At 29.3% G+C, this 14540-nt stretch overlaps 1 long non-coding RNA gene across 1 annotated transcript in view; it reads right to left on the bottom strand.

The window, feature by feature from the left end:
* Positions 1 to 8107: 8107 nt before the first annotated feature.
* LOC111677495 overlaps positions 8108 to 14540 on the bottom strand; it is a 72616-nt gene continuing 66183 nt past the window's right edge. Inside the window, exon 4 of the long non-coding RNA XR_006941373.1 lies at positions 8108 to 12144. This is a non-coding gene — a long non-coding RNA (uncharacterized LOC111677495). The remainder of the gene's footprint in view (positions 12145 to 14540) is intronic.

The raw sequence follows: 14540 nt of genomic DNA, 5'->3' as shown, positions 1-14540 counted from the left end.
TCCTTTTGCAACAAATCAAGGCTTAAAGGAAATCTTTAAAATCGGCAAAGTTGCAAGGCTGAGAAAACTTTTTACTAACGAGCTGTCCAAAACCTTTATCGATATGTATATGTATTAGGGTGGCATAGAAATGGAAATTGCTGATGTTCCTAAATATTTAATTTCAACTGAAACACTCACAAAATTTAATTTAAAAAATACAATTGTTGTCGTGCTTTCTTTGTATATAACATATTGAGTGATAATCCATTAGCAACAATTGCCCAGCCCTGTTCTTTAATAGACTATACCCGTACTTTATATAGTATATCCTGTCAATCGTATATATATATTCGAATGACCATGTACAACAATAAGAAATTATTCGATTTTAAATGTGTTTTCAATGGACGCCACACATGAAAAATGTTTCTCATAAATCTTTGGTCTTGCTCGAGTAGTTTGTGCCAGAGTATTTTCTTGTTCAAATTTTTGTTTATTTTATAATTGTGCGATTCTGTGAACGTTTGTTTTTCGTTATTTTACTTTTTGTTTCTATAAGACCCTTTTGTGAGCAAGTAAGTTAAGATTGTTATTGTTTTTACTTTAAGCCCATATCCATGTAGTGTTTAGGTACGCATTTTAAAGGGAAACAAATTTAAAGGCCTTTGTCAAGTAGGCATATATGTGGAGATCTTGTTTGAGTTTAAATCAAAATTCTAGTCTGCTTGTTCATTAAAAATATTTTCCCTTATTTATGTCTGAAGTAGTCAGTATATTTTTGTCGATATCTTATAAGATTTTTTTAAGAGTGAGGCCTTTGACAGTTCGCTTTTTATACTTTCTTTTAACTGCAAAATACATACATATATAAAACTGTATGATGTAATATATTTATGAGCGTATGCAAATTATTCCTACTTCTAGGTTTATATACGAAATAAAAATGTGTAATTTCATACATAACTTATATAAGCCCATTTAAAAAGTTCATACAAATATACAATTTATATGTATATGTAAACTAGGCTTGTCCTTAAACAAAGTGATTTATTTTCGAATGATATTAGTTAAACTTTTAGTAAATAAAAGTAAAAGTAACTGATAAATAATAAATTTTCTTGGGATTTTCAAATTTTATTGATTATCTCCTATACTAATACTTATGAACATCATAAGATCCACTTAAAACAAAATCTATTGTTTAAAGGACTTGCCTACTACGCACTTGCTTATGTATGCAGTTGTTAAGTCATTGTTATTTTAAAAAGTTTATACTTTTAAGTAGGTTCTTAGAGTAAAAATACTATATATGGTGATTTACGCATTTATTAGTTTATATGTATAATAATTATTTAGTTTAAAAGCAGTTTATGACAAAAGGCATACAATTTTATAACATCATACAAATATGAAAAACTTTTTAAAATATAAAGTTTGAGAAAAACATTAATGTTGTTTGCTAATTATAACTAAAGTCTGACTTTCAGGTGTAAATTTACAAATACATATATATGTACATATATAAAGAGTGAAAAAGAAATATACACTCCATGTTGAAAACGCAACGTTGTCAACATTGCAACAATTCGTTGTCGAAATTAAGATTTTATACACATTCGTTGTGTAAATGGTAAACTCTCTACTGACAAAAAAACCAGTTAATTTATTTCTTCATCTGTGTTTGTATTTATAACAAATGTTATGAAATATTTTTGTATGATTTTAAAGAATTCAATTAAAGATTTTGGAGATAAACCAACAATCACTGACACATACATAAAGAAATTTACCAGCTTGATCAGCTTTTGTAAACAGTTTTGGCAACAACTTTCATCACCACTTAAGGGTTGAAAAACCTAAAATTTACTTACACAATAGCACTTTAACATGTATGTGTTGTATTGCATATATCTTCTTTGATGCTGGCTCATGATTTTAGAAAGTATTTTTGTAACATATTATTAATAAGACGTTATTAAAGTACTTCTATATAATCAGAACGATAGTTGAAATTGCAAGTCATTACCGAGTTTTTGCTGGACATGTTTATATATAATAATTGCCCAATTCACAATCGATGTCGTATCGTTGTAGCGTTATATGCCGAACAGTTTTTTCAAATAAAATTTTTTTAAACAAAAACAAATCAATTATAAAACAAGTAAGAGTGCTATATTCGGCTGTGCCGAATCTTATATACCCTTCACCATAGTGTATTTTAAACATCTCTTATAAATTTTAAATTTTTTCCCGACTACATTATTATTACATCAAAAGCTAAACAAAAAGAACAACAAAACAACGCTAAACGAAATAAAAAACAAAATAAACAAGGAATCTAAACTAACAGACATCTAAACATACATAACGAAAAACACAGAAAAACAAAATTAACAACGCAATGACGCCAACAGCATCTAAACATACAAAAAATGCACAGCTGAATAAAACCAAATACATCTACATACACACGTGTTCATCTTTTTCTAATATACAGTGTTGTTGTTGCTTTTTTAACAACGCATGAAAAAAATATGACATTTTTTGTCTCGGATTTTTGCTCATATCTCCGTTATTTACCAACCGATTTTGCTGATTTTAAATAGCGATCTTCTCGAAAGCATGTCTAATAGAATTATTGAAGAGTCGGATCTCGCCGATATCTGGGGTCCTCTAAAAACTGATTTCAAAAAATACACAGACAGACGGACAGGCAGACAGACGGACATAGCTTAATCGATTCCGCTATCTATAAGGATTCGGAATATATATACTTTATAGGGTCGGAAAATTATATTGTAGAAATTACAAACGGAATGACAAACTTATATATACCCTTCTCAAGAAGGTGAAGGGTTTAAAAATTACAATATATAACGATACAACTGTACAACACCGATTGGGAATATAACAAATATGTTTTGCAAAAAAAGAAAAAATACCTTATTTCCTCGTGACATCTATGTACATACGTATACTTTCACTTTATGATTAGAATACAAAGTAAAAGTTTGTAGTTCGTGGTTATAGATATAGTTTCCTCTCCCTCATCTATGTGGTGAGTTGTAATTGCTTTCAGATTGCGCAAAATATATCGTGAAAAAGTTATAATATCTTTTGCTAATTTTATAACTGGAGAACAACCCTCACTTTTGCTTCATTATTTATTGACTACCAGTTTCTCTCTTTATTTTCTTTGTTTCTCTTGTATCTTTGTCTCTTCCACTTTATTTCTTTATTTTATGGACCTTGCTGAGACTTAATCTACATTTTATGCTCCCAGCAATAGAGTTGTAAAGTGTGACCGATATCGGTTAATATTTAACCCATATATAAGGTGAACTTTCAAGAAATTACTTTAACACTAATAACTGGCTTCAAAAGTTTTACAGAAATCAAAATCTTTCCACCAAATTGTATAAGAATTATTTGTTTTAAAATTTAGAGACCTATCCAAGGTCCCATTCTGCTAAAATTACATCAGCAATAATATTTCTTAAAAAATAATTATATTAACAATAATAAGTTTAATGAAGTGTAAATGTAGTAGATAATTACGATTATAATTAAAACTAATTTTTTCGTGATTTTTTTGTATTTATTTAAGAAACAAATAAATAAATTAAAATGTCACATGTGCATTTAATTTATATTTGCATGTTTATGGCAAAATTCATACAAATATTTATAGATACAAACCCACATACATATACAATTATATATAATTTCACATATTAATACCACAACACCAATAAATACACATTTTAATTTCATAAATACTATCCTCTGTATTCATAAAGAAATTTATATATTTTCCATACAAAATTCCTATAATAAACCATCAATAAATTTATTAAGCATTTATGAATGTAGGGATATATCTGCATTTTTAGTAAGAGGATCCCAAAAAATAAGATATTTTATATTTTGCTTGTTTTTTATTTGTATTGCAGTTTTGAGCAGTTGGTTTGTTGGTTTTTATTATAATTGTATTTTTCAAACGTCATCATAGTTTTATGACTATTCACTATAATGGTGTAGAGTAACTTTAAAACTAAAAGGCACATCATTTTGGCGCCATTAAAATGGACCCACTCTAATGATTACTTACTATGAATGTATGTGAATGTTTATTAATAGTGGTTTTAAAACATAAGTGTGTCTGTGTGAACACAGGATAATATTTGGTTGACCATTTGATAAATAAGCAGCTGTTGTAGGTGAACGAATGGGACACACACTCAGTCGTAAATGTACATTTAACTTATAAAATAGATTAACTTATTCATTGCTTCTGTTGTTTGTGTTATGGCTGTCATTAAAGAGTAAATAAATAAAGTGACAAACGTATGTGAAATTATACACTGTCACTTTGATAAATGTTGGGTTGTTAGATCTGCCCCTAAAAAGGTTCTGGATTTGAAGCAAATGGTACGGTAAGCCCAAACAAAGTTAATCTATATGTTCTGTTCCTACCTAGTTTTTTATTAAATCAACATTTTCCTGCTTGTTTTCCACTAATTCTTTTCAATCTCAGGTAAAAGTAAACTTTAGCATTTAGTTTTTTTCGGTATCTAGGTAATTTGTTAATATGCTACGTCATGCATTCATTATGTGACACATAAGTTTTTTTCTATTCCGCTTGTAATTAAATTTCGCTGCAAAAACTGTTGACATTATTTTTTGTTATTCTAAACTTTTTAAATAAAAACTTTGACAAACTTTGTCTATGATATAAATAAGGTGAGAAAATGGGCTGGCTGATTGTACAAGTAACACATTTTTAATTTTTTACTATATGAATAAAAAATCAATTTGTAATTTATGTAAAATTTAATTTTTTGTCGTGGTACGTATAAGTTTGCTGGCCCTAGTTGGATTTTTGTCAGTCCTTCTAAAGTCTAGAATCCCCTTTTCGTGTAGAGAGCTGCTGTCAGTCTGAATCTGTCTCCAGTGGAGCTGCAGTGAACCCCCTAATGGGCTTAGCCCTGATGATCCTAGTCCCACAGCGTCGGTTTCTAACTGTAGTATATTACCTGTAGCAGAGGTCTCACATAGTGGAGTGGCTCTACTAAACGATCTACTACTAGAGCCCTGTAAACTAAATCGCCTAAATCGGGAGATGGTCAAAACCCGAGCTTGATACAGTGTTCTAGGACGCTATTTTTCCAGAATTTAAGAGCTCCAAACACATTCATTGATCGCAACAACAATGATGACACCATTTCATCTCGTAACTGAAAATTTATTGTTTTGGCTCTCAGTGGGGCATTCCTAAAGTTTGAAATGTAATATTCCGGACCAATGACTTATAGATTATTGTCATAAAAAATAGGATTTAAGTTAAAACTAACAGAAAAAATTATCGGTAGTTTAACATGTTCTAATTTTCTTTATTTAAACAAATTTTTATTTGTCTTAATTATCTCGTTTTTTGAAACTGTTTGAAACATAAGTGTAAAATTTTGATTAAATTTTTAATTAATTCAGTTAATTTTTTAATTGATTGAAAAAAATTTTCTGGCCTTCTTTTCTATTTTAGATTTATTTTTAATATTTTATTTTGAATTTTTGTGCTAGCAATATTAATAATTATTAAATATTCAATAAAATTTTAGGCATATAATGTTCAAGTTTCTTGACAATTTATGAAACACTTTATATATTAAATTGTGAAAATAAAGTGATACCTTTGTAAATGCTGAACGCGTTTTTAAAAGTCTAGTATTCCTTTAACATTGTGTTTAATCGATTAATAATTTTGTTGTTTTAATCACCTTCTTAATTGATTTTTAAAAAATTCCCTATCAAACAGTTTAATTTATTTGATTAATAAATTAATAAAAAATCAATTTTATATTTATTAAATATTTAATTTATACAATTAATGAATTAATCAATGTTAAATCTTGTCTCAATTATTGACATTAATTGTTCTGATTAATTCGTTATTTGGAAAAAAATAAATATTTTTATTTTTTTACAAATTTAGTAATTAATATCATCATTTTGGTTATAGGTGCAAAAATTGCTTGATACAATTATTTTGACAATTAAAACTCATTTTCAGTTTTTTCTGTGTAAAGAAATTTGTCTTTTACTTTATGGTGCCATAGACGAAGCTTCTTGAAAATGGTTAACATTAATTAACCTAGGCCCCCTACAAATAAATCTGCCAAATAGGTATCTTGACAAAAAGCTGCAAAACCAAGTTCTATAGTTCTAGCCTTGATGACCCTCATAAACTTTATAATTATAGGACCTCATTTGCCCCCTATCTGAGGCAAGGTACATGAAAGTCGAGAGTTTTAACGTGAGCACCTGCCTTAACGGCCTTATCTCACGGTGGTCTTTATCATCCACTGGGTAGACTTAAGAATGGTCTATCATCATCCCTTTATTCTTCAATGAAGAACTCAGGTGGCAATTTTTGTACATTGGCCTTGACCGGTCCATGCACAAGTACTTTGTTGAAGTACTCGAGCTATCTAATCTCTGACCATTGGATGACCTCTGTTGATTCGGCAACAGCACCAAGAGACGTAACCGGTAGACCTAAGTACGATCTATCAATAAGTCGAAGACATTGTTCTTACTCACAAGGACACACTGTGGTAATTCTGATATGAACAGAGTATACTCTGAACATATCTGGACAACGAAAGAAAATTCAATGGCATCATTTGTATATGATACCTTTCATGCATCATCATTTAACCCAGCACACATCTCATTCATACGACACATTTATAAGAGATAAACATACGACACATTCATTAGGTAGACAGATGGGGTAAGGCCCGCCGAACCTCACATTCATCCCGTACCATATACAATTAATACCAACTCATTTCCAACTCATTTCTGTTGTTTTTGGCAACAACACCGAACTTATCGCGAAATATTGACTTTATCATGCATCAGTCTTTTAACCGCAACTTACTCTCCGTGCGAATTTGGGTTAAAACCACAGCTACTACGTAGATCCCGAAGGAACCTCAACCAACTGACCAGTTGCAGCTGCAACTGCAGTGCTCTGGTCTGACCACTGTCAATCTATGCAAGGACTAAGCCAAACAGTAGACTGTAACCAATTTTTTAGTCCCGGCCAGATGTATTGTCCACCTCTTTATACCCCGGGATTGCAATAGCACCAAGGCGGAGGCTTCACCAAGGTAACATGCCCCCGGGGTGAAAGGCAAGGTACATAATAAATGCTTTATTAAGAAAACTAAATCACATTTTATTTGTATACAAGTGTAGCGTATTATATGGTCGGTCTCGCCCGACTATAACTTCTTACTTGTTTATTTTGCTTTAGGATTTCAATATAATAAATAATAAATATGCATACATACATACATACATATAAAACAAGTAGGAAAGTATAGTCGGGCATGGCCGACCATATGATACCCTACACCATGAGTATATTTTTACAATTTTTACTTTTATAAAATTTTTATTTTTTGTAAAGAAACTTTTATGTTGAATATTACCATAATTCCAAAATATTTAAGCCATTTATTGATAAAAAACTAAAATTTCTAAATGAGGCTTTATATAGGTCAAATATGGGCCGATCCTCGGTAAATTTGGGAAAAGGATATATTTCTAAATAACAGTTAGTTTTGTTGAGTTTTATTGCGATACAAATGGTTACAAGTCAATTTTAGACGTGTAAGTCATTTTTTGAAGGGGGTTTGTATGGGGGCTAGGGTCAAATATAGGCCGATCCTTACGAAAATCTGCAGTATCATTTATACTTATATAAAACTTATTTGTGCCAATTTTTAGAGAGATAGCAGAATATTTGACGTAATTATAGCATAAAAAGTTCAAATCGGGAGGTACGGTTGTATGGGGGCTAGGTGAAATAATGGACCGATTTCAACCATTTTCAATAGGCTTCGTCCTTGTGCCAAAACACATGCTTGGTCCAAATTTCATCAAATTATCTTGAAAATTGCGGCCTGTACCTTGCGCACAAGGTTTACATGGACAGCCAGCCAGCCGGACAGACGGACGGACGGACGGACGGACGGACGGACGGATGGACGGACGGACATGTCTTAATCGACTCAAAAAATGATTCTGAATCGATCGGTATACTTTAAGGTGGGTATTGGACCAATATTTTTGTATGTTACAAACATCAGCACAAACGTATAATACCCTCCCCACTATAGTGGTGTAGGGTATAAATATATTTAACAAATTTACGATACAACTTCCGTTTTGCCATTAACAAATACACACTGACACAACAATACAAAATGAAACCTCACACTTTTGTATAAATATTAATAATATTCACATCTGTGTATAATTTAAAGTCAAACCATAATATGAATATAATATGTGTTGCAACATGCAAATATTATGTGTGTATTTGTATAACATATTCGTAAAACTCTCTATAAAACACAATTTTACAAATATGTGTGTGAGTGTATAAAACCATATGTATTAGCATGATACAATTTAGGAGTCACACAACGTTTTTAAATAGACATTTTAAATAGAAAAGTTTTTGAAAAAAAAAAAAACATTTTTGTGGTGCAACATTTTAAGGTGATTCGAAAAAAGTAGCATGTCCCGCAATATTTTTTTTTATATATTATGTCACTACAGCAAGGAAGAGCTCATAGAATAGTTATATAGGAGAGTATAAATTCAAAATTTGTTTAAGGCATATCCCTAATATGTGAACATATGTATTTATTACTCCTCTGTATGTTTATTTAAATATATGTATATTCATTTTGATTCATTGTGTTTATGAGTCCTATATTGGCTCTATCATACATAAATATGTATGTTCAGATGTTGTATGTCTATATGATTGTAATAATTTCGTAAGATTCTTTTTTCTTATATTTTTTCTGTTAGCTCTTGTTTTCACAATTGTGTGTGTGTGTGTGTTTTTTTTGTATTTTCTTATTTGATGTATGAACGTATAATGAATGCATGAGTAAAATACTTTAGTCTTTTATTTATGAGTGAAGAAGTAAGTAATAGTAGAATATATACTCTGTACTGACATTACATTCATTTGTTTTTTTTATTTAATCATACAACTCCTTTGTTTACTCCCTGAAATGCCACTTGGACTTCCTTTTAATTTTCTTTATATTTGTCTTTAACGAATGTCAGAGAGCTTCTTCTGCTAAAGTTGCAACAAAACAAAGTTTGCATAAAGTGGCAAAAGTGGTAATTTAATTTATTGTTTATTTGTCATAAATTTACAATACTACACGTTCGTGATGAGCAAATATTTATACATATGTATGTGTGTGAGTTTAGTCTGAAAAGTTTATTTAATTTTTATAAAAATGTGCTCTTGTTCGGTAGAAATCCACAGATCTATTAATAGAAAATTTGGTATTTTCGTACTTTTTAACATTGACTATTTAATAGTTTATTACATCAAAAGAATAGTTAATAAACTACCCATAGAAAACTTTTGTTTTAAGAACGCTTAATAGACTAGACTATGATATTAGTCAATAAACTAAACAGTTAATAAATATAATATAGTATATTCCAACCCATAGAATAGTCAATAAAGTTGATTGGCTTGTCCATTGAGCAGTCTTTAGATTAGTCCATAGAAAATACCATAGACTTAATTATAGATTCATTAATCCATAGACTAAACGTTACATTAAATTACAGACTAATCCATAAATTGATCAAGAGGCAATAAATTAATCAATAGTCTTCTGCCTAGGACTAATCCTTTAACCAGTCTATGGGCTAGTTTATAGACCAGTCCCATGTCAAGTTCACATACTAATCCATTATCCAGTCTATAGGGTAGTTTATAGACCAGTACATTTATTATTATATAGAATATCGTAGACTAGTTAATATAACAGTTCGTAGACTAATCCATATACAGTGGCCTCCGGTAGGTTAGTGGTTAGTGTTCTAGTCTGGTAGACCGGAGGTGGTGGGTTCGATTCCCACCCGTGGCACTGGTTAAGGAGCGCACAACAGGCCCGATAGAGGCCTAGGTATATTTCTTCGGATTTGATGTGTATACATCCTCCTTTCAAACTAACTAACTAACTAACTAACTAACTAATCCATATACAAGTTCAGAGATTAGTTCATATACAAATTTAGAATCTAGTCCATGGATTAGTTCATAAACTAGTTCAATACTATTTCATGAACTAGTCCACGGATTGGTACATATACTAGTCCATAGACTATTTCACAGAATCATCAATATACTAGTTCACGGACTAGTCCATAGACTAAGAGCTCATCTAACTAGTTAATAGAATAGTCCACTTAGTTCAAGGACTAGGCTATGGACAAGTAGTTCATATACTAGTTTATAGACTAATCCATAGTTTAGTCAGGCAGTTGTTCATAGACTATTTCAGTGACTAGTATATGAATTAATTGATTTACTACTTTAGAGAATAATTCTTAAACTAGTTCAGGAACTAGTTCATAGACTAGTCAATAGACTAATTTATAATCTAGTATATAGACTTGTACAATGATTATAAAAGGGAATAGTTCATAGACCATTTACCTATTGATAAGTCCATATACTGGTTTAAAGTCTAGACAAGTCAATGAACAATGATTTCTAGAATCTTTCTAGTCTTCCCTCGTATAAACGCACCAATTCATATACAAAAGAACTAGTATGTAAACATTTATTTATTAACAATATGTTGTTCAATGTATTTACATACATATATATGCATGCGTGAGTGTGTGTGTAAGTGTGTCTATGTGAATGAATGCGTATGATGACTTTACATGCATACTGATATCCTCTTTTGACTATTTGTGGTAAATAAATAATATTGTGACCACTTGTTTTTACACAAATGTACAAACACGTTTCTACATATGTACATATATACACAAACATACATTATTTGACATCCTTAAAGTTTTCTTTCTCTTAAACAATTGCTTTCCTTTTACTTTATACTCTGTATGCTTATTGTATCCTTAAATTGGATTTCCTTTTTGTTGTGTCCATATGTATGTATTATTACTATTATTATTACTTGTATTATTGTTCATCATACATACACTCAAAGGATAAGTATTTATGTATGTTTGATTGTATGTGTATCATAAATTTTCTTCTGTTCTATGTGTGAGTGTTAAGAAATATATGAAGGCACGTTACGATAGTGAAACGTGCGTATAACTGAAAATTGATATAAATGACTAAAGTACATACAATAATAAACAAGAATAATAACAACAACTACATCTGCAAGGATGAAAAAAAAAACAAGAAATAATAAAAAAGGTACCATAAGTATACATATGTACACTACCTTCTGTTTCTACAAAGACGAAGTCATAATTCTTATTGTAGCCTCGAGCCAGGAAGAAAAAAAATGTAGGAAATTGTTGTGTTTGTATGTGTGTTTTCTGTATCCTGACGTTATGTTTTTTCTTGTTGTTGTTATTATTATTTTTATTATTTGTTTTTGCTCAAAGTGAAAAAAATGGAACTGTAAAGGAGAAAAAAGTACTACTTAATGATGCGTACGTACAAATGTTGGCTATGTAAATATGTAAAATCAAATCAAAATCATATCAAAGCAAAAATATAGGCATATAAAGTATACATTAGGGGGAGACCTTAATAATAAAGATAATAAAGAAAACGATTCGTTTTGGTTTCGAAAACCGCGGAATTATTAACAAAATTATTTAAAGAGAGGTGTAGAAAAAAAAACAATAAATATGTTTAAAATTTTTCTCCAACCTCCCTAATGTTGTGCAAAATATGCAAAAAAAAAATATATATATATTTATGATTAGTATGATCATATCTATAAATTGTTATCAATTTATTGTAAATACATGTATTTCTTTCTTCTTATGCATGTTCTTGTTTTTATTTGCATTATTAGGTCTATAGCGGAAGTTGTTAATAAAACATATTGTTCCGGTGACTATATGATTTATTCAATTTTTATTATATCTTCTTTTTTATGTTATTTTTTTTGTTGGTTTTTATTACTTTACATTACATATGTAAACCATACACATTATTTATATCATATGTAGGTGTTGTTTAAAAGTACTTACTTAAAAATTCTTATGACTTGTACGTGTCACAGTTTTTAGATGAATTTTTTTCAGTCGATTTCGTTTCTGTTTTATAAACTGCAATGATAAGATGAATACAAAATAAATTAGTTAAAATTATAATAAATTGAATTGGTTTTGTTAAGAATATTTATAGAATAACTAAATGATTTTAACCACTAATGATCTGAAGACTTTTTTCACTTCTTAAATCATTACAAAGATTTGAAGGCTATAATCCGAAATTTAGGGGAGAATATATCACATTTTGGTGAAAAGAAAAAATAAACTAATTTTCTATAAGAGTGTAAGCGTTGTATTGAGTTATTGCAAAGAAAAATTTCTATAAATTTAATTAAATTAGATAATTTTCACTGTTTCAAATATTTTTTTTTTGTAAAGCGTAATAGGGGATTCTACAGAATGTATTTTTTCTTTAATCCGAACAAAAATTGGAATTTTTAGTATCTTTATAGTATCATTTTGCGGGGCACTGACTGTGTTCCTGGTGGGTGCATGAGGTTCATGTTCAAAACCTTTCTTACAAAATTTCCTTGGAATCGGACAAACCGTTAGGAAGTTAAAAATTTTTTCTTATTTTTTGTTCCTATACCACATTGCAGGGGCGGATCAACGGGGGAAATGAAAATTTGCTTCCCAAACCTTTGAAATAAAAACTGACTATCTCCTTGTAAGATATGAAGAGACGATTGACTTCCTTCTAAAACAAGTATATTTCTTGTCTTGTGGTAGATTAAATATCTAGCTTGAGTTTCTTTCCCGAACAGTTGGGATAAACTTCGATTTGAAAGAATCCTGCAGAAGGACGAACTAGTTCGACAACAAATCCAAAAATATGAAAGTCCTCTAAAACTATCACCAGCAATGTTATGACAAAGGATGTTATTGCGAGTGGTGTTTCCATTAATATCACTAGTTCAAATTCTACAACAAAAAAGAAAAACTAGAAAGATAAAATTAATCCTGAACCTGGGGTTAAACTTTGTGTCTTTCAATTTGTAGTTAGAAGCTTTTACCACTGAGCTACTGATCTCTTGTTCGAATGAAGCTCTAATTGTTTATTCATTACAAAAAAAAAATATTTTAATGCAAATGGATACTTTCAGCATAAGATTTCGTTAGAAATTTCCCATGCGATTATTTTAAATTAATTAATTTATTTAGAATTTATTTTCATAAACTTCATACGACAATTTATCAAATATGAACTATTGATTATAATGTTGCAATGTTTACTTTTAGACAAAATATCGAACACTTTATCTATCACAGGATTTTGAGGAAAGCTTTTTTAACAGGATCCTGAGTAAATTTTACTTATGTGTACTACGATAAAGATAAAAATGTTCAAGTTAGGTCATAGTGTCAATATTGCAAATATTTAAAACACATCATTCAATTGAAAGGAGTTTAGATATTAGTATGCCAAGTTTTTTAACCCTTTGGCGACTACCTTTTTGGTTTAATCAATTTTATTTTTTGTTTGACTTTTTTTTTATTTCTTTTCTAGCTTCAACATCCAGTTGCGTAAAATTCCAATGCAGAGTGTCCCTGATTGGTTTACTATAAAATACCTTTAAATATCGGTCTCGTTCATAAAATGATTTAAATGTGTATAATTGGCATGACTCGAACAAACTGTGCATTCATTAAAAATCCGAATCACTATAAAGCCTTCCAGTAAAAGTAAAAATCTATATATTTTTCCCATTCTCTATTTAATACAAGTTCTTTTTAATTAACATATTTTTTTAATACTTCCATTAATAGAAGATTCTTTTCAAAAATTTTATAAATATTTTATAATGATTAGTTTTCTTTGTGGTATTTTCTATAAATTCTAATCATTTTTAAAACACCTTTTAATAGTTGTAAAAATATTGTTATGTTTTATCGATAATTTATAATAAAAAAGTGTAAATGTTTGATGTTAAAGGATATCATCACATTAAACAACAACAGAGAAAAAAATATATATGAAAAATACTTTAGAATTGATTATAGTATAGTAAAATCAACAACTACAACAAATTGTTATATTTTTATAATGGTGATTTTTTTCGTTTTGTTTTTGATGTGACACAATACTGATGCATCAAAAAGTCATAAATATAATGGTGTTTAAATATAAATACAAATAGAAATAACATACAGATAGATACACATACAAACATATTTACAAACACATACATAAATCAATATTTGTTTACCTTTTAGATTTTTTATTTTTTTATTTTTGGATTAGAATTTTAGCAATAGAAAAATATTGCTGACGTGGAGAAATTTTGAAAAAAAAAACGTTACAATATTAGTATTGTAACAAACAAACTATAATAGTAGAAACAAAACAAACATTGTTTCACAAAAAAATATACATATATATAAATTCATATAAGTCCTATGTAAACATGTACTGTACTGTATTTCAACTATAAATGTTTGAACCGAAAAAA

This window comes from Lucilia cuprina, chromosome 6 (genome assembly GCF_022045245.1).
Source record: "Lucilia cuprina isolate Lc7/37 chromosome 6, ASM2204524v1, whole genome shotgun sequence".
NCBI classification, from domain to species: Eukaryota; Metazoa; Arthropoda; class Insecta; order Diptera; family Calliphoridae; genus Lucilia; species Lucilia cuprina.
This window is presented reverse-complemented; position numbering and strand designations above follow the sequence as displayed.